General features: G+C 38.5%; 1 pseudogene; it reads right to left on the bottom strand.

The window, feature by feature from the left end:
* Positions 1-7,425: 7,425 nt before the first annotated feature.
* Positions 7,426-8,376, bottom strand: LOC131280290 (olfactory receptor 4C5-like; annotated as a pseudogene).
* Positions 8,377-22,883: the final 14,507 nt, after the last annotated feature.

The raw sequence follows: 22,883 nt of genomic DNA, 5'->3' as shown, positions 1-22,883 counted from the left end.
CGAGAGTCCCATCCACCAGCTGTGTGGGATTGAAGCCCCCTCTCAATTGAGAGGTAGAATGGGCATCACCTTCCCAGAGTCCTCAGGATGGAGGAATAAAATAACAGATTTGAGCAGACTTACTGTTATTCTACTATAGAATGATTGTGACTCTAGCAATGGAAGAAATTATATCATTCATGTGGAGACAGTGGCCATGGGAGATGCTGAAGGGAGGGAGAGGGAAAAGGAGCTGTGATATGGGGGCATTTTTGGGACTTGGAATTGTCCTGAATGATGTTGTGGGGACAGAAGCAGGACATTGTATATCCCGTCATAACCCACTGAATGGACTGGGAGAGAGTATAAACCACAGTGTAAACTATAATCCATGCTTTGTAGCAGTGCTGCAAAATGTATTCATGAAATGCAATGAATGTACCACACTAATGAAAGAAGTTGTTGATGTGGGAAAAGTGTCGGGTGTGGGGAATGGAGCATAAGGGAATCTATATTTTTTAATGTAACATTTTGTGTGATATATGTATCTTTTAAAAATAAATAAAATATATATTTTAAAAAACATCTTAAAAAGATACATACTTTCTGGATTCATCTATGGATTGTATAACAATGAATTTAACAAGAACTTGTGCATGAAGTCTTGGAGGAATTCTAATTTTTCTTTGTCATTTAGGTTTTCATTTTACAGTTTACTTCTATTTCAGAAGATCTCTTTTAGGAAAGAACATGTGAGAATTACTGTGTCCTGGATATGCAAAGAACTTTATTCAATAGCAAAGTTCCAGGTCAATGTGCAATTATTAACCTAGGAGATGGCCTGTTGAACAAATGACCCAGATTCTATGGATATAAACTATTAGCTGCATTTCTGACTTTTCATATTATTATGTGCTGATTAATCATATATTTTTTAGAAATTGAGTGCTATAACCAAAGTAAAGAATACATGGAATGAGAAACCAACCTCATTTTAGGAATGATTTTTGTGGGCTTATGCACTTAGCTCCAATGCCTGCTTGGGATGCCTATGGAGAGCTTTTTAGCACACTCGAAATAAGTACATCTCATGTTGAACAATACCCACGTGACATTTTCTTGGGAAATTCAATTCAACATTTTGTTCCCCAAGATAGGTACTTCAACTTTCCTTTAACAATACATGTTCAGAGACAACATGTTTTATGAATAAATTATCACTGGCCAAAACACCCAAAAATAGTCCTGGTAATATTTAACACAGATCTAGGAGTTCATGCAAAATTTTGCTTTTCCGAGGAGAAGCATACTAAAGAAAACGACTTATAAAACATTATTGGCTAGTAGAAGGGATACTCTTTTTTGGGAGTAAGTGAGAGTATGGCAAACAACCTGGATAGGTATGATAGCTGTAGAAAAATGGATAAAACACTCTCAAAAAAATATATACAGCATACCAAGAAACAAAGATGGAAAGTTCATGCACATTGATCTAAGAGAAGCTGTGAAGTACGCTCCTTAAATGGTTTCATAGGTAGTTCAAAGGCAATGGCCTGACTTCTTGGCAGGAGAAGCACAGGAATAGATTTGTGGGAATCTTTTGGTCCCCAGAGCTTAGGGGAATACATGAAGCGATGTGAACTGCTAAGGTGTTCTCTAACTGTGAAGGCCCCACCATCCACCATACACCAGATGTACCCAATAGAGCAGTTAGTCAGAACTGGAAATCTTTTAAATTTGACTAGGAATTTACTGGCTGGTGGCTGGTGGAAGATGGTCATTACTTAATGGTAAGCCTAATTAAGGATTCCATAATTGCATAGCCTTTTACTTTGAAACTGTCCTTGTGTCTATGCCACCAAGAAACTCAGATCCAGAATTAACTGATACTTGGACTTTGATTCATACTCTAATCTAATTTGGTAGACGGGCAAAGGCCAGTTTTGTGGGTAAGTCAAGAAAATGCTATTGCAATTCTAAAGGATTTATTTTGTAGTGATCTTAATGTGATAAAAAATGTAACTGCTCTTTGGTTAATACTGTTATTATAAGACTCATTTGACTGACTTCAGCAAATGTGTGATAATACTGATATTGATGACCAAATGTATTGGGAAATTGAATTAAAACCTCCACATGATGCTTGTCTAATGAAATCTGAATGTTCATAGGAGGAATGAGTGTTAGTTATCAATTAATTGTTACATTAAATCAATATATTCATATATTTCACAAGGTTAAATTTTAACAAAGTTAAAATTTCAGTGGTGAGAAGAGGCAAAAGAGTTGTCAAACGTGTGCATAATTAGGAACAAACTTGTGCTGGAATATTTGGCAAGTTGAAATGTGTCTTTAAAGCAATACCCACACCTTATTTAATGTTACAAATTATTAGCATTTTGATTGTTACCCATTTGATTTCTTTAGTTTGATAAATCATACAAAATATTCAGAAGAATGATTGTTAGTGATTTAAAATATAAAAAAGGCTTGACCACAGCTCAGGAGTGGTGCCCGCCAGTGAGCCTTACCTTGGAATTTTTGCTCCCCAGTGTGACAGAGTTGGACTTATTTGTGGTTTCCCTACACATGGCTCTTCTGCCCCTTCTATTTCTACCTATACTTGATACTATACTTGTACTATACTATATCAAGTACTATACTTGATAGGTGATAAGTGTATGTCCAAGAGATTTAAATCTTTGGTCTGTCCATGTGCCAGTTGGGCCCTGAATCTCAACAGAATTGTAGCACCTATTCTCCAGTTCATTGGATTCACCCAGGACAACTAACAAGGGGATGATGATAACAACGCCCATCCCAAGGAACAAGAGAATCTGCAACTGCAAGCAAGAGAGTTCCATCTACCTGCCCCATGGGATGTAGGCTGCACTCCCCCCCCTCCCAATTAGAGGCAGGGTGGGCATCACCATCCCTAAATCCTCAAGACTGGGGAATGAACAACAGACTAAAGTAGACTTACTATCATTCTACTATAGACTTATTGTGATTCTAGCAATGGAAGAACTTTTATCATTGATGTGGAGGCAGTGGCGACCAGAGGTTCTGAGGGAAGGGAAAGGGAAAAATAGGTATAATATGGGGGCATATTCAGGACATTGGAATTGTCCTGCATGACACTGCAATGTTAAATACAGGCCATTATATATTTGTTATAACTTACGAAATTGCACGGGTCAGACTGTAAACTATAATGTAAACTGTAATCCATGGTTAGTGGCAGTGCTTCAGTGAAGGATGTTTTTAATGTGGGAAAGTATGGGAAAGGATAGGAGTATGGCATATGGGAATCCCCTATATTTTTAATGTAACATTCATGTTATCTAAATTTTCTTTAAAAAACAACAACAATACCTTACCTGAGTATGGTATATGGAGCCTTGTCCTTTCAAATATTCAAACTCATGAAATCTTTGCAGATGATACTCCATTGGAAATATTATCAAATCATTGGAATAAAATGAGGAGGTGAAGTAGTCTGGAATTACACAACTTTATGCCACCTAATAGAGTGTTTTGTTTGCATTGCCTGATCCGGTGAGCACCAGCATGGGATTAAATGTATGTGTACCCATGAAAAGTGGTACTGATGCCCCAAACACGATATCCATGCAATTAAATTTGACAGTACATATTCTTAAGATACTTTTGGTGGGCCATAAATTTACTTCATGTAGCACATTTAAGGAAGATCATGAATGTGGTTCATGCACCATATTGCAAGAACAATTCTTAGATTTTTTCCTACCAAATCGTATGATATTTGTCTGAACCAGATTCCATGAAATGCATTGGCTTTAACCATGGGAATTTATTATTATATTTAACAATGGGAATTTATTAGCTTCCATACTTACAGTTTTGAGGCCATGAAAATGTCCTCAAAGTCAAGGCATCATTCAGGTGATGCTTTCTTCCTGCAGACCAGCTGCCAACAATCCTAGACTCCTCTGTCACATGGCAAGGAACATGGCAGTGCCTGCTGGTCTCTCCCTTCTTTTCATGGTTTCGTTGCTTTCAGCTTATTGCTTCTGTGGCTTTGCTTCTTTCCCTCTCTCTCTCTGGATTTATTTCATTTATAAAGGAATCCAGTAAGAAGACTAAGACCCACCCTTGGCCATGCCTTAATGGAAGTAACCTCATGAAAACCTACTTACAATATCTCTACACCCACAGGAATGGATTAACTTTAAGAACATGCTTATCTGGGATACATGCAGTTTCAAACCACCACAAAGTGAATCTGAAGATAAATGTTAATATTTTTTTCTTATTCTTATATCCAGCTTTGTGGGTAAATAGTATGTTTGATATATAAATTCTGATGATGGGGAGAATGTTATGAGTCAAAGGTAGCAATAAATGGAAATAGTGGATATTACAGCAAAGAGAAAGACACTCATATGTGGGTGATGATATCAAGAAGGAATGCATTGATGCCATTTCCATTTCCACTTTAGAATAAGAGATGGTACTCTTAGCTCTTTTTCTCAGATACAGTGCTGATTAAAGATTGACTCAAAAAATAACCTGCACATCTGTTTACTCCAGAAAAGGGGAATTGGACCCTTGTTGATTTTCTAGCTCTGCCTTAAGTCTCCACCTTGCTATTCGGAGAAAAGAGATGTAGTGCCTAGATGACTCAATTATGGGTAGACAGCTGTAGTTTTAGTTGGGTTTAGGGTTTATGGAGTATGTTTTATTTTTCAGATGACTGTGATAGCCACCAGAAAAATCATACAGGGCATAGAATGTTGAAAAGCAGAGCTTCTGTGTTGCCACAAATCCATATGATATGCTGCTAAGCTGTCTGTATAATGGGAAGCAGATGACTACTAACTGCCAGATATGTGGAGCTTCATTTGCACTTTTGAATATACCATATGTGAAAGTAGAGGGAATGTATTTAAAGAAAGTAGAAATAGAATCAAAAGATAACGTTGAGGTAGATTGATTAGGGAGTGATTTAGTTTCCCAATATAATTGATATTTCCCTTCTGGACATAAACAATAGCCATTTATTATCAGTGTTATGGCATACCTAGATGGAACTGTATTCGGGACAGAAAATCTTCAGTCATCATGTTTATGGGATATTCAATATTTTGGGGTGAAAGTTTTCCCTTAAATTGCACAAACCAAAAGATCCAACTGCCACAAAACATCTGGTGGCTTAATCAGCATTGACCCCACCTTGCTAGACATCCTGCAGAGATTTTTAGATGTTGAGCATGGCATACTGAGAGAATCCAAAATGATGATCCAGGAGAGGCTTATCCAATTGAAAAGACTTGCTCTCCCAACCAGGAGCTCTAGAGGGGTAGGGAGATTTGCCTAAGATGCATGGAACAGGGATCCGAAGTAGCTCAAGCAGTTGAGTGCCTGCCTCCCTCATGGGAGGTCCTGGGTTCGGCCTCCTGAAGAAGACAAATAAACAGAGAGCAGACAACCAGCAGACATTGAGCAAAAACAATGAACAGACAACAAGCAGACAATAAGCAAAAACAATAAGCAAAAACAATAGGCAAGTCAATGAGCAAACAATGAACAGACAATGAACAAAAACAACGAGCAAACAGATGAGGATGCCATCTTGGGGGAACAAAACTTAATAAATAAATAATTTAAAAATGGACTTATTTAAAAAAAGATGCATTGGACAGTTAGCTTATACTGGAGTTCATAATTTGTGGTTGGCACCCTCTAGTGTAAGACTGTATAATTTTCTTCTGTATTCCCTTTCATCTTATGCAAAGGGGAATAAAGAGGTATATAAATTTATTATTTAAATACTCCAGTTAATTAATGTATTACATTGAAGCAGGAAAAAACCTTAATGTAACCTGATTGGCAAGGATTGTTATTTATCCATGTACACAAAAACCTAGAGATTTGCAAATGTAATGCAGATATTTCCTTTTATAGTATTTGTAAATCTTTGTATTGACGAAGTTAGTCAATGCATTAGTTAGAATAAACTATTTTGTTGTTGTAAAAATGAATCTTGAAATATCTGAGGTTTAACATACACAAATTTATTTTATTTTCAGTCAAAATCCACTGAGGTTTGGGGGATCATGTAGGACATTTTTCAGTGATTCAGGTGGCTTGGTCTGTATAGTCCTATCATCATAATGCATTTCTTCTAAGCCTGATGCAGGAGGGAAGATGGAAGCTGGGTAGTAGTACACTGGCTCCTAAATGTTTCAGCCTGAGTACGACATGTCACTTTTGCAAGCAAGTCATATGGCCCTTCTTAAACAAAAGGGAGCTGAAAATAAGGTTGGAGCACATGGGTTGATGGATCAAAGTAGAAAAAATGTGATTGCCAATTCAGAATGAATTGTTTATTAACTTTGAATATGAATTTATATATCATGAGATATGCGAATAGCAATGGAGTAATTTGGGTCAATTCAGTCCTTAGGAAGACAGAAATGAAATATCAACATTTGGTAGGACATGTGCCTTGGACAATCCGGATTCTTTTCTTTTACCCAGGCTTGCTCTCTTAGAGTTGCACTTAAGTGACAACATCTCAAATGAGTATTTTGTTGCTATTGCAATTGATCTGAATTTCCTGTTCAAATTTGAATTTGACTTTCTCCCTTTATGACTCAGATATCATAAACTCCCTCTTTTGTACCAGCTCTTTTTATTCCTATTAGCTGAGGCTCTAATCCATTCAATAAAAGTTATTTTGAAAGTGATGTTCTGTGTGGATGTTTCTGAAAGAAAAATTGCTCAACATATATATTTTATATGGGAATATCACGGGTAAGTTTGCTTTATGGCTTAACCTGGAATAATATAATATCTCTTGTTGGCTTTAGGCAGAGAAAAGAATTTATCAGGAATCAGGGCAGGGTCTATATTACTATGTAATTGGTGCTCGGTGGGTTGTGCAGCACAAAACCATTACTTTTGGATGTGACTTTTTCTGGAATGACTTCTACCTTAATGCCTTTCTCTTCTTCGTCCAAACACATTGATTTTGGTTGATGTCCCAGAAAAACTAGTCTACACTGACATCAGCAGTTGGATTAATACAATGCATTTTTACAGAAACTAACCATAAAACTTTTAAATATATTTAATACTTGGGTTATGGGTTCTTTAAGGTATACCTGAAGATTTGCAGATAACTTTTGTATAGAATATGGAAACCCATGGGCTTTCCAAACATTGTGACAATTTCAAGTCAATTAATCAATACCATTAATTAACAACCTGCATATGCAAAGAAGTTTCTAATTGGAATGGATTTTGGTCACCATTTATGAAAGAGGAAATATTTAGGATTCCAGACAAGGGCGTAATATATTCTTAATCCACATATTCTGACTGTAAGACCATACTTTTTACCTTAGGCACAATTTTTCTTAAAATATGAATGGATTTTGTGTTTTATCTTATCTATTTATCTTAATTGTTACCCAAGAGAACACTTTGGCTCCAGAGCTTCCTCATGGCATTTTTCACCTCTGCATTTCTGAGGGTGTAGATTAAAGGGTTTAACATGGGTGTTATCATAGTGTAAAACACAGCCACTGCTTTATCAATGGGGAAGGTGCTCATGGGCTGAAGGTATACAAATACACAAGGCACAAAGAATAAGGTGACCACAGTAATATGGGAGGCACAGGTGGAGAGAGCCTTTCGCTGTCCTTCAGAACTGTGGAATCTTAGGGAGCAAAGGATTAGGACATAGGAGGTGATAAGAATAGAAAAAGTGAGCATACATATGAACCCTCTGTTGGCAGCAACAAAGAGTCCAAGGATGTGAGTATCAGTGCAGGAGAGTTTTAGTAGAGGGAAAAAATCACAGAAAAAATGGTCAATGACATTGGGCCCACAAAGGGTACCCACACCATAAAAAGCATTTGAATCAGAGCATGAAGAAATCCCCCAGCCCAGGGCATGGCCACCAGGAGACCACATACCCGTTGGTTCATTGTGATCATGTAGTGCAGGGGCCTGCAGATGGCCACGTAGCGGTCATAGGGCATCACTGTGAGTAGGATGATCTCAGCTCCTCCGATGACATGCTCCACAAATAGCTGAGTGATGCAACCACTGAAGGATATAGTTTTCTTCTTAGCAAGTAAGTCAAATATCATTTTGGAGGCTGTGATAGAAGAGAAAGTGCCATCTAGAAAGGACAAGAAAGATAGAAAAAAATGCATGGGAGATCTCAGGGCTGGGCTGGTGGTGATGGTCACTACAATGAGTAGATTCCCTGCCAGAGAGATTAAATAGATGACTGTAAACACACCGAACAAGAGTTTCTGCATGCTTGGGTTCTGTGTCAGGCCAAACAGGATGAATCCTGTCACGTTGTTCATTGCACCAAGAATTTAATTTTGCATTTGGATAATTGATTTATCTGTAAAAGTGCACAGGGACTGCAATGGCATTAGATCAGTTTTGACCAAGAAAATATTATAATTGTCAGACAAAATGTTTCCTTTATGATTTATGGAAAAGCTGAGCAGAGAAATCTTAATCTTATTGTTAGGTAAATTTTGAGTCACTTATTGAATTAATAGACCACTTCTACACTCTTACTGTCTCTCTCTCTCTTTCTCTCACACACACACACACACACACATACATACATGGTTTTATGAATGTTAACATGCCAGGCAGCTTTCCTGAAATCATACACGGCAGGATTCTCTCTCAGTCACTATCAGAGTATGTTCTCCCATGGAAAACAAGAATGTGAAAGGAGCTGGAGTAATAGAGTCTTGAATTCATAAAAGTGTATTTTCTGATGTTTCTTCTCTAGTCACTCATGCTCCTTAGGTTAAGTTGCAGAGTTTTTCATCTGTGATCATTTTTACTTGTTTCAGGATAAATATAAAACATCATGTGAGTATAATTTGAAATTATGGATGATGTGGTCATATTTCTGAAACAACAGAACTAAGTGAGTGTTTGAAGCTGCAGGAAGATGCACCCTGGTAGATTTCTGAGCTTATGCTACATTGAATCAAAATTGTATAAGAATATCATAGATTCTTTATTGACAACCTCTGGGAGTACCCTATCAGGAAGAGGATAAAACAAGGTAGCATGATGTAATGCAATATTTCCTAAAGTTATTTGAAACCCTGGATATCACTATTTGGGTAACTTCTGTCATATTTGGATTTCAGGGTCCTTTTGCAAATCAAAACTCTTAAGGAACTTATGAAGCATTCTCTGGATCTATTACTAAAAAAGTTGTATCTAAGGTGAGGAAAGAAAAGCACAATGATTTATCTTGTTTTCAGTGACTTACTACTAGCCATGTCATTTTGTGATCCTTTTTTTCTAAATGTATAATAAAGGAAACAGAACAAAGGACATAGAACGAATTGAAGAATATTATTATGTCAAATTTTGTACACTAAAATTTAAAAAATATAGCTTTTCTTATACTTCCAAATTATTGGTAGAAAAACAAAAGGAGAAATCATATATCAATATTTTTATCCTTGAAAGGTTTGCTTTTATAACATTAGTTAAATAAATCAACTGAGAGAGGAAATAAATAAACTAAGTACTCAATTTAAGAAGTTAGGCAAACAACAAATTATATTAAGAAAAAAACTTTGAATCAGAAATCAGTACAATAGACAGAAAAATATTAGATGATAATTTACAAAACATATTGGCTAAAAATACTTAATGAATCTGACAAACACAGGCAAGGTCAATAAAGGCAAGCATGCTCAAATCCTCAAAAGACTCTAATTTAAAAAGTATTTAAAAGAATATGACATGGAGGTAATAAAGTTTTTTCAATAACTGAGGCATCTTTCAAAGCAAAGTAAGTCTCATGTCAGCTTGAAACATTAAATAAAGTAAATTAAAGAATCACATGCAGTAAAATGTTAAAATAAACTATAAAGATGTACAGAAACAAAAATAGAGATAAAAATGAATCTGATCTCTCAATGGAGTAGAACACATTAAGCAAAAATAAAGTGGCATAAAAGGACAAAAATGATGGATTCAACTTCATGAAGTTAGGTAACACACTGGAAAAATAATTGCAGCAAATAATTGCAATAATAATTGTAACCATTATTACAGAAATAAGTTAAAAATAAAGAAAAGGCAAAATTAATGAAAAGGTAATCTTTAGGAAAAAATTAGTTATCTAAAATATCCTGCATTTCATAAGTCCTAATAAATACATGAAATTTAAAAACTAGTGAATTTACTTAAGTGGCAAATTAATAAACATTGATGGGAGCTTTATTATCCACTGCTCGTTAGTTCATATTTAGAATTTACTTGAGCCAAAGAATTTGAGCAAAATTTTGCATGCAGTTTGCATTTCACATTCTTATAAACATAACAGGGGAAAAATGAAGACAACCCAAATATCTACATAGCAGGTAAAATTAAATGCATTGTGAAATATGGTTATGCAATATCAGGTGTACATCAAAATGATTTGTAAGACTATTAATGACGTGGAAAGTTGTTTTCAATTAAATACTGAGTAGAAAATGCAAGTTATTATATGGCTATATGTTATGGACTCAATTGCCTAAAAGACAAATGTACATAGAAAAGAACCATACACTGCGGCGGCTTGCTCGGTCGGTAGAGGTGGGGTCTGGCTGCGGACGAGGGGTCGGTCCAGCTCTGGACGAGGGGTCGGTCCCGCTTGGGACCAGGGGTCAGTCCGGCAGCAGACGAGGGATCGGTCTCACAAGGGATTGCGCGGTTCGGCTGACGGGGTCGCCCGGCGAAGCCGGCGACGAAGGGGTCGCCCAGAGAAGCAGGCGACGAAGGGGTCGCCCGGCGAAGCCGGCGACGAAGGGGTCGCCTGGAGAAGCAGGCGACGAACTGGGGACAAGGGAGGCCAGGCCCTTGTCGGGGGCTCTCAGGACTGGAGGGCGCACGGCAGAAGAACTACCGCGGAGACAAGGTAAACACGCAAGTCCACTTTACTGAGGGAGAGGCAACAGTTTTATAGGGGCTGGGGAAGGCTGATTGGTCGAAGCCACGCCCTGTTCTGATTGGTTGCCGGCAAAAGGTCAGTGGGCGGTACTGGACGGGGGAGGGGTGGTGGTTAGGGATTGGCTGTCGCTGTTGCTGGGGGAAGGGGCAGGGTTTAGGGATTGGTGGCTGCTGTTGCTGGGGTGGAGGGCAGACTTGAGTTTCCCGCCCACGCCTGGCTGTTGCTGCTGTCGGGGGAAGGGAAAAGGGCGGGCTGGATTTTTCTGCCCACACCTGGCTGTTGCTGCTGTCGGGGGAGGGGAAAAGGGCAGACTGGAATTTTCTGCCCTGCGCCTGCGCAGGGAGAAAGAAGGCATCGTGTGGCGCCATCTGGGAGGAGGGGCGGCCGCGGAAGCATGGCTGCCGAGAAGGGGAGACCCGAGGGCACTCTGCGCCCATGCCGAGCTTCCTTCAGGGGTGGCGGTGAGTTCGACCAGCCACCCTATTATGGGGGCAGCGGCTTGGCCTACCGCGGCCGCTCCCCCGCCAGGCCAGCAAACCACGCTTCAGCCCGAGGGGTGACCGCAATACACTAAAGACTAATAGTGTTTATCTTGATTATATGGCATGAGGATTGTTGTTTTCTTCTTTTTCTCTAAAGAGAATATATTGCCTTTATAATCAGCAAGATGATTTGATAAAAGAAGTTTTATTTTCTTATTTCAGGTATGGGTTCATAGTATCTCAAGTGAACGCTATTCTGAGTAGCCAATCATTATTCATAAAAAACTCTGACAGTAGAAATCATGTTTAAATGTACCTTACCTGTAAACTGAACCTTAGTGTCACCTTGAGAGAAAAATACTAATTAAGAAATCCCTGTTTGTACCTTCCTCTCTGAATGCATTTGGGGAAGAAGTAACAAGTTCATTCCGTATTTGCAGAGAACACTTCTTTGGAGTTAGTGATCACTGACCCATCTCTAACTGCTGCTTTGCAAGTTCATCCATTTTTACTTTAGTGTTTCTTTAACTCAATCAGTGACTTGACAATGCTTCTTAAGGGAGACTTCCTAAGTAAATTTTAGTTTCTGGTATGTGTTTATTTTTGTTTTATATGTTCACACCATCCTGTGAATGTGGGCCGCAAGCATCCCAGCTCAGATAAGAATTTCTTTGAAGCAACGCAGGCATTGAAGGACAAATACTACATGACCTCAACGATATGAAATAAGTAAACCAAACTGCCTCAGAGAGCTAGAGACTGGATGATAGGCTTACAGGAGCTCTGGGGGGTAGAGGAAGGATGTAAGCTGACACCTACATGGGTGAAATCTATGATAAACTGGAGGTCAGTATTTGTACAAGGAAGGGATAAAATGGGGGCATAGGGTAACCTTTGGGTGGGGCTAGGAATAGGAGGATGGGTAATATTGCCCAAGAAATTGGGGGGAGGGTGGGGCAACATATGAACATAGGAGATTGTCAGGGATTTGGTTGAGAGTATAATGCTGAGAAAACCTTTTCAAAAATATAATAAGGAAAGTTCCCTGTTTAAGATGCTTAAAGGGGATAATCTGATGCAGGACAGGCTCCTAGGGAATATGTGAAAGCTCATTTTGCCATAGTGGGTTATATCATTGGATAGAGACTCATATAATGAGAGTGAAGGTATATCCACATCCTGGGGAGGACTGATGCCATCAAATAGAGGGAACTGTATCTCACAAGAGAAATGGTGGCTCCCAGGGCATTAGGACAGTTGAGCATGTCAAGCCCTCAACATTGTTGCAAGTATCTCTGAACATGGCCCTTCAAGCAATGAAGATTGACTGTCACTGTGGGCCTTAAAGGGAGGGGGAAAGAGGTATTGAATAGATGGAACCAATGTAACTGAGAGGGCAATAGAAGTGTTTCACAAGAGTACGCAAGGATGGATATAAGACATGTAAAATTACACCAATAATATATAGGGGCTGATAGGCTAAAATGTAATTCATAATGTAAAACATAAGATAACTAAAAATTTAGAAAATTGTATAGTCTAAAATATAAACCACAATGTAAACCCAAATGTTATCTTGTTTGAAAGCTATTGTCTCAATATCTGTACATCAGTTTCAGTAAATATAGTATGAATACGTAAAAAGATTATTGCTGTGGAAGGGAAAAGGTTTTATGTTGGATATGTGGGAGTACTGTATATTGTATATATGAATTACTGTGACCTAAGACTCTTGTGAAGATAAGCTTAATAATTAGAAAAAAGAAAAGAAAAGGATGTAGACACTAAGGAAAAGTCGTAAGTAGTTGCCTTGCCAAGTTGCATACAGGGCAACACTTATTGCAGTGATGGAAGGCAAAACATCAAAAACAAAGCTTTCGCATTTTTAAATTTTTTGATACTCCAATTTATTTTTACCTTAATTTTTCTAAATTAATATGCATTCTATATCTAAACTTTAAACTCATCACTATATTCCATTTTACTAATAATGGAACCTGGCAATATATTGGGCTTCACTTTTCAAGAAGTTTTGGATCACAGAGAGGTTCAACAATGGCAGGGGAGGAATACTGGTGTGGGATGTTATTGACAGGGGACACATGGTTGGCAGGGAGTTCTATAGGACATATATCCAGGGTACATAAAAATGTTTGGATAGTTTCATAGTGGTTAGAGTTAAAAACAACAACTGAGTGAGTGCTGAATTCCTAGCCAGGAGAGCTCTATCACAGTCCCTAAAGGAATTGGAATACAGACTGCATACTTTATATAAATGTTAAATTTCTTGAACTAGATAATTGCACTTAAGGTGGTTACATAAGTGAATATCCATATTCTTGGGAAATGCACATGACAGTAATAAGTATTCAAAGAGCATGATGTAAGCAACTTACAAGCATTCAGGAAATTGTTAAATGGATAGATAGAATGATGTGGCAAATGTGACAAAATGTTAAAATTGGTGGGTTGGGTACCTGCGCGTGGAGGCAGAAGTATGTTGGAGTTCTCTGTATGGGTTTTGTATTATTCTTGTAACTGTCCTGTAATTTTGAAAGTATTTCAAAATAAAAGGTTTAACATTAAAAAAAAAAGAATTTCTTTATTCAGAACTTTGAAAACTTAGGCTTCAGGAAAACTTGATTGGGAGTAACCTAACCACTGTTGGACATCTTTTCCCAAGCCTCCCTGCTGCACAAATGCCAGTTATACTTTCCTGATCACCAGAAAAGAATATTATGAACGTCTTGAACTTTTACTCCAACCTGAAAACAGCATGCTATGTTAAAGCAGAATAATTAAGGATTACAAGTACCATGAACTCAACAACAAATGAAAGTTGCTCTGGCGTAGCAGGTCTCGCAAGTCAGCTTTTTAAACTGTTTCTTTATGAAATTCTGTGCTAAGACTTGAGATGGCTTTTTTGGTCACTCATTCTGAATACAAATGAGTTGGCAATTTAGAACACAATAGCATCTGTGATCTGTGGTTGACTATGTTTATGTGCTTAAATTGAGTTTATGTTCCAGACTCAGGAATTCCCAGAGTCTGTCTTATTAGCATTTTCATGTATGATTATGGGTAAATATTTAAAAGGCTATTGCTAAGCACAAGAAGGAATTAGGGATGATGCTCTGAATTTTCCCCATTCCCAGAGGGTTAGAATGAACAGCTTCATCCAAGTTGGCAGCCAAATGGGTTTATCCTGTCCTCTTCTTGTGGCTTGGCTTCTGTGACCTAGGGTGGGCAGCAGCATCTTATGCCTGTGGATGGGAAGTGATCCTGGATCCTTGGATGTAGGACAACTATTAATCTATTCACAGGAGAATGGTTGCAAGAGCTTATTGGAGTAGACAAAACAATCATAACAAAACTGGTCTCACAGAGTTATAGGGAGGATTGAACAAGATTAAATGTGAAAACATCAGATCAGTGAAAACTACTGTTGATGCCCTGAAGATAGACACATGCAGGCTAGAGAACCTGGTCTCCAATACCAAAATTCTGACATTCTTAAGAGGAAGAGCTTTGGAGTACAGTCTATACCTCCTAGGGCTGGCTCTTCTACTTATTACTATGTGACATGGGCAAATTTCTCAGACTCTTTATGCCTAATTTTCTACACTTATACAAAGGGGATGAGAAGGAAACTATCTCATAAAACTGTTGTGGGATTATAAGAGAAAACGCATATAATACTTAGAATGGCATTTGGCATAGAGTAAACTTTGTTGTCCCTTGTCATCTTTGGCAGAGGAACAGAGAGCTCATGGTGTAATGGTACCCATGTAACAAAAATGTTCCAAACTCCTATGTGCAGCTTGTATTCATTTCTCTTGTGGTGGTAGGATTGTGGACTAATGCTGAAATTAGGCAAAAAGAAAGCCAAATTTAGAAGTATTCAATAATTATTCACAAGTAATTTTCATTCTGAAATCTTTCTAGTAGTGTTTGAACTTTCTGCTAAAATATCTAATGGTGGACTTGAGAGTCCCAGGAAAGGTTGCAGGGGATAAAGAAAATGTGACAACTGTGAGAACCAATACATAAGGAGCATTTTCGTGTATCAATTTTCTAAGTAGGGTATCTTATCTGAGTCTCATATAATCCCCATGATGAAGTTATTAGGATTTCCATATTATATAACATCAAATTTGTCAGTGGTCAAAAACTAATTACTAATACTCAGACTTAAGTCTAGAGTGATCTGATTTCTAATCCTGTGCCCTATTCATGATGCTATTGTAGTGCATCAGAAGCTGGTGCTGTGAGGTGACCACAATGGATGGGAGAGAAACTGCTGACTCGGACCAGGTCTGGATTGTTTAGGAGCTTTGGTTCTGTTGCCAGAGAAAAGCAGGGTTTCTTCCTCAGACAGATCTAATCTTCAGCAACTGAACAGAAAAGAGGGTGGAGAGAAGAGATCATTCCCTACATCCTCCAATCCTTGGTACCTATCTTGGCAACCTGCCTAAGCATAATTTAGGCATCTTTTTTTCTTTCTTATTTATTCCCTTCACCCGCTCCTCCATTGTCTACTCTCTGTGTCCATTCATTGTGTGTTCTTCTGTGTCTGTTGTATTCTCATTAGGCAGTTTTGGGAATCCATCCCGGGACCTTCCAGTGTGGAAGAGAGGTGATTATTCTCTTGCTCCACCTCAGCTCCCTAGTTTGCTGTGCCTCTTCTCTGTGTCTCTTTTTTGTTGCGTCATCTTGCTGCATCAACTCTCTGTGTGGGCAGCACCACTCCTGGGCAGTCTGCTCTCCTGTGAGGGGCTGCTCCTTGCACAGAGGGCACCCCTGTGCAGGGTGACACTCCTTATGTATGGCAGCTCTCCACATGGACCAGCTTGCCACATGGGACAGGAGGTCCTGGGTGTCAAACCATGGACCTCCTATAGGTAGGCGGAAGCTCTATCCGTTGAGCCATATCTGCTTCCCTAATTTAGGCATCTTTGATTTTGGAATTTCTTGGTGGTAGAAGGGAAGTCTAAGCAGATTAGACTTCTGAACAGAACATACTGTATACGAAGGGCCATGCTGTTATCTCAGATGAATTATACCTAGAAGATGTGATTCCCAATTCTTCCACTTATAACCATATGACCTGGCCTGTTAAATAGCCTTAAATAAAATAATGTTATTGGGAGAGATACAAAAGATTGCACATGGAAACTTCAAGCTAGTTTATTTGCATAGAAAATGTTTGGAATATATTTTCTGAATTTAATTGAGGCAAATGTTGGTATGGCTGACATACCTATTAGTATAACCCTGTTAGTTGTCATATTTTGAGTTCTGGCCAACCAGAGTTGTCATCTTAGGCAAATTTCCCAACTTCTCTGTACTTCAATTTCCTCTTCTGAAGAATAGAAAGTTGCAAAACATGTGGTTGTACTGGGGAAGACGATAAGAATGACGTCATTCTTCATGTCACAACCAATGCAAGTGAGGAAATAGTGGACACCATTTGAAAGAGAAATTTGTGAAAGAAAAAAATTGTCAAGCTGTGATATATAAACAACAAGAATATCTTTCAAAAAACAAAGAGAAACTAAAGATGGTACCATGCATTAAAAAACTAAGAGAATTCACCATCAGCACACTGGCAGCACACCTCCCCACACCTCCCACCCTTATTTAATAAAAAATGCCCAAGACCAGCCACAACAGATCCTAAAGAACCATATAGTATTGAATTCCGTGCATAGGGAAGGTTTTCAACATCTAAAATCCCTAGAAGTTTAAAGGGCTTCCCTTTCCCGGGCTCCCCGGGCTCCCCGGGCTCCGAGCCAGCGGCCATGGGTTCCCAGAGCGAAGCCAGGACCCCGCCCGCCCCGCTTCTGGCCCGCCCCGCTTCTGGCCCGCCCCGCTTCTGGCCCGCCCCGCTTCTGGCCCGCCCCACTTCTGGCCCGCCCGCCTGTGCGGCGCCCGCCAGCTTAGGCCGCTCCCCGCTCTGCAGCCGCTCCACGAGGCGGGGAGGGGGGAGTGGGCCGCCGCCTCCCCCGTCCTTGGGGGCGGGCCAGAAATGTTTAATTTTGAGGCAGTCCCATTTATCTATTTTTTTCCTCTTTCTGCTCATGCTTTGGGAGCAAGGTCCAAGAAACCTCCAAGAATCACAGGATCTTGAAGATGGTTCCCTATATTTTCTTCTAGGAGTTTTATGGTGATAGTTTTTGTATTTAGGTTCTTGATCCATTTTGAATTAATTTTTATATAAAAAGTGTGAGTTAGGGGTCCTTTTTCTTTCTTTTAGATATGGATATCCAATTTTCCAAACACTAGTTGTTAGAAAAGCTATTCAGACCCAGTTGAGTGGGTTTGATAACCTTGTCAAAAGTCAGTTGACTGTGGATGTGAGGGTCTGCTTATGAACTCTCAGTTCTACCCCATTGGTCAATCTACCTTTGTGCTAGTACTTCGCTGTTTTTACCACTGTAGCTAAGTAATGTTCTGTCTTCTATTTCATTTATTCATCTTCTAACATTTCAAATCTCCTGTTATATTTTTAATCTCACCCATTATGTCTTTTATTCCCAAAATTCTGTTATTTTTTTTTGGCAGTCTTTCAAATTGTTCTTTATGCTCATGTAATGTCATCTTAATATCTTTATCTCTTTAGTCATATTTTCCTTCATCTCTTTAAATTGATTAAGGAGAATTGTTTGAACATCATTGATTAGTTTTCTATATTCTGTGTCTTGTCTGGATTCTTGTTTTTTTCCTTTGACTTGCCATGACTTCCTGTTTCTTAGTATAGCTGTTACCTTTTGTCATGATCTAGGCATCTGATTATTGATTGGTTGAAGATTTTGCTCTTTTGATCAATTTCTCTTGCCTAGTGGTTTTATTTCACAGCTCCTCTGGTTTTTACTTTAATTTTTTCCTAAAACTTTAAGATTACCCCATTAAAGCAATCAAAACAGGTCCAGGGAGCTGCTATTGGGGCAGAGACCAGATTTAAGGTGGCTGGGAAAGAAATGGGAGGGACAAGACTGTATTTCTTCACTTTCCTGACTGGCTAGGATATGGCAATCTTTGGCAAACCTTTCCACAGAGAGGAATCCTTCAATTTCCACTGCCTGGATCTTTTGATTGGGTGGGAGACAGTGTAAACTACAATGTAAACTTTAATCCATGCTTAGTGGCAATGCTCCAAAATGTATACATCAATTGCAATGAATGTTCCTCACTAATAAAGGGTGTTATTAATGTGGAAAAATGTGGGAGGTGTGGGAGCGGGGCATATGGGAATCCCCCATTTTTTATGTGACATTTGTGTAATCTAAGTATCTTTAAAAAATAATGAAAAGAATTAATCTAAAAAAATTAAGAGAGAAACGACTTAAGGAAAAAAAGACAGGTTTGAACTGCTTTCATAGTAGAATGGGTAGCAAAATAAGCCTTTTGTCTGCACTACTCTGTCAAAAAGACAGTTGCTACACATTCTGATTCCTGCTTAGTATTCCAGAGTCATTTGGCTTATGCTTATTCCCACATCTAATCCTCTGTGTACCTTCAGAGATCCTTCTAATGTGTTTCCTTTGTATTATGTTTTCAGAGTAAATATATTCAGGAACCCTGATCAATAAAGATTTCTCATTAAGAAACACAAAAGCAAAACAACAAAAACACTGGGTTATGTTGCTTAAACTTGCTGAAGAGAAACAACACTCAGTCTTCCTCTGGACCATCCATCTTCCCAGCGAGGTATATGTCCTTTTCCCTTTCTTTTGGGTGCTCACCCACAGGTTTTACCAAGGCTATTTGCTTTGAGTGTGGGGGATAGGCAGTGTTCCCAGCTGCAGGGGTGTGGACTCCAGGTTTTCCCTGTGGCCTCTCTGTCTCTGTCCCCAGTACCTTCTGAAAGATGCATGCAGAACTCTCCTGGTCTATCTTTAATGCAGTCTTTCATGCCTGGTGAAGCAGGGTAAAAGATAACTGGATAGGAGCATGTTGACTCCTTAATATTCACATGGAATGAGGCACACATCGCTTCTGAGACTAAGGACATGATCTTAAACAAAACTGGGCTGAAAAAATATGATGGGAAATTAGGATATTTGGTGTTAAGCAATCGGGCTAGCCATGATTGAGAAATCTGATTTCTCATTTAGAATAAATTGTTTACTAACTCTTGACTATTAATCTGTTTGTAATATATATTCAACATAAGATTTGGAATGGCTATGGGAAAGTATATGTTAATTTATTTTGTAAGAGATAATTAGGGTCACTAAGTTTGGCAGACTTCTGTCTTGGCTTTGATCTGGATCCTCTTCTTTAGCTGAATACATTCTCTTTGAGTTGCAGTGTAAGTGTCTACACCTCAAGGGTTCCCCATTTCATTGGTCTGCAACTGGTTAGCATTTTGTTTTAAAATTTGAAAGTACAGACTCTCTGTCTTGATTACTGAGATATGATAAATTCTTTCTTTTGTACCAGCTACTTTTATTCTTTCATAATCTACTTCTGGTCCTATTAGTTAAGGCACAAATCCATCTAATAATATTTTTATTAATTTTTGAGGTGAAGTGCTGTGTAGGTGTTTTTGAAAGAAAACGTGAAGTGGGAATCTATTAAGGAGTGTGTAACAATTCATCTGCTGAATTAAAGAAAAAAGGAAAGAAAACGTGCTCCACATGTATATTATATCTGGGGATATCATGTGCAAGTTTACTCTATGGCTGTAAATGGAATAATTTTATTTCCCTCTTTGGCTTTAGCCAGAGATAATAATTTATTTATGGAAAATCCTTCCCAGATGGAAATGGTGCTCCTCAAGTCATGCAACACAGTAATATTAAGTTTGGATGAGTCCTGCCTTAGGACTTTCTCTCATCTTCATATGCATTCATTTTTGATTGGTCCTTATGTCTTATAATAATAAGTCCATCACGACTTTAGCAGTTGGCATTAAAACCGTGAATTTTAAACAAAGTAGTTATCTATCAGACAATTTTGTTTAAATATTTTCTTAAGTACTAGACCTATTGCTTATTTAGTTTATTAATATTATTACAAAAGATCACCTTTTGTTTCCAGAGCTTCCTCATGGCATTTTTCTGAGGGTATAGATTAAGGGTTAACATGGGTGTTATCATAGTGTAAAATACAACCACTGCTTTATCAATAGGGAAGGTGGTCATGGGCTGAATGTGCTCAGAAATACAAAGTACAAAGGGTAAAATAACCACAGTAATATGGGAGGCACAGGTGGACAGGGCCTTCTGCTGTCCTTCAGAGCTGTGAGTTCTGAGGGAGCAAAGGATGAGGACATAGGAGGTGAGAAGAATAGAAAAACTGAGCATACAAAGTAGCCCACTATTGGCAACAACAAAGAGTCCAAAGATGTGAGTGTCAGTACAGGCTAGCTTCAGCAGAAGGTAAAGATCACAGATGAAATGGTCAATGACATTGAGGTCACAGAAGGGCAACCACACAATGAAAAAGATTTGAATAAGACCATGAAGAAATCTCCCCGCCCAGGACACAACCACTTGGGGGCCACAAACCCACCAGTTCATTGTGATCATATAGTGCAGGGGCCTGTAGATGGCCATGTAGCAGTCATAGGCCATTGCCATAAGCAGGATGATCTCAACTCCCATAAAGAAATGCTCTGCAAAAACCTGAGTCATGCATCCACTGAAGGAGATAAATTTTTTCTCAGCAAGTAAGTCAAATATCATTTTGGGAGCCATGGTAGATGAAGAATAGACATCTATGAAAGATAAGAAAGACAGAAAGAAATACATGGGGCATCTCAAGGCTGGGCTGGTGGTCATTGTCTCTACAATAAGTAGGTTGCCTGCCAGGGTAATTAAATATTTAACTGTAAAAACACAACAAACAAGAGTTTTTGCACCTTTGGTTTCTGTGTCAGGCGAAGCAGGATTAATTCTGTCACATTGTTCATTACTTTATGAATCCAATTTGTCATTTGGATGAAAGATTTAACTGCAAATAATACAGGAATTCCAATGGTGATAGAAAAATTTTGGTCAAGCAAATAATATATCTATCATGATTATTTGCTCCTGTAAGATTATTGGGAGTCCTAAGCTGATAAATTGGTCCATATTAGTTATTACATTTTGAATACAAAGTCCTCTTCTGAACACAAATGCACAAAGCAGATTTTTATGTCTGTTGTAGTGCCAGACACATCTCCTGCAATATTAAATGGATGGATCCTTTTTGATCACTGCCATAAAAAACAAAACAAAATGAAACAAAACAAGGATAGAAAGAAGGAGCAGCAGAGACTTGAATTATCGGGTCTACTTCCCTCTGTTTCTTTCTCATCACACCAGCTGAGGCTAAGCTGCAGATTTGGTTAGCCTTGGTAATTTTCCCTTGTTTCAGGGTGAACAGAAAACATCGAGTGATTTCAAGGTGAAATTAGAGATGAGGTAGTAATTTTAGAATTAACAGAAATGACTGGATATCTGAGGCTGCAGTAAGATACACCCTGACAGTTAGGTTTGTGAGCTCCTGCTACATTGAAAGAGAAATGGGTAAAAATACCACAGATTCTTTTTCAAAATACCTTTCAAGGCATGATATCCTGTAGACAATAAAACAGACAGTGTGATGCAATGTAGAGATCCCTAACACGTTTGAAACTTCTGAGTTCCCTATTGTGGAACTTCAGTTATATTTATATTTCAGAGGTAGTTTGCAAATCAACACTCATTTTGAGGAAGATTACAAAATGTTCTCTGAATATGTTCTGAAAACAGATACTTTAAATTGAGGGAACAAAAGCACCATCATTTGTTCCATGGAGCATATTATTTAGAATAGATAGACTATTTTTGTATTCTGTTTTCAGTGATGAGTAGCCATGTGAAGTTTGTATAGGCCTGTGTACTACTGAGCCTAAACTTTTTCATGTATTATGTAGGAATAATAACAATGGGCACAGAAGAATTGAAAAACATTGCTATATTTATGTCAAAATTTTCAACCTCCAGTAACCCTTCCTTATTATATTTTCTAAAGAGATTTCTCAACATTATAGTTGGAGCCACATACCTGACACTTACTTTCCCCCTGCAACTCTTCCCCCAATTTCTTGGACCATCTGACCAATCTTCCCAACCCTAGCTGCCCTCAAGCCTGCAAAGCCTAATCCAATAGTATCTCCACGCCCCTATCTTTTCCCTTCACTTCACAATTGCCATCCCATAGTCCTCAGGATGGAGGAATAAAATATGGATTAGAGTGGACTTACTGGTATTCTACTTAGAATTATTGTGACTCTAGCAATGGAAGAAATTATATCATTGATGTGGAGATAGTGGCCACAGGACTTGCTAAAGTCAGGGAGAAGGAAAAAGAGGTGTGATATGGGGGCATTTACAGGATTTGATGTTGTCCTGAATGATATTGCAAGGACAGATGCTGGACGTTATATATCCTGCCATAACCCA

Source organism: Dasypus novemcinctus, chromosome 10 (genome assembly GCF_030445035.2).
Source record: "Dasypus novemcinctus isolate mDasNov1 chromosome 10, mDasNov1.1.hap2, whole genome shotgun sequence".
NCBI lineage: Eukaryota > Metazoa > Chordata > Mammalia > Cingulata > Dasypodidae > Dasypus > Dasypus novemcinctus.
Note: the sequence above shows the minus strand (reverse complement) of the source record. Positions and strands in the feature narration are given on the sequence as shown.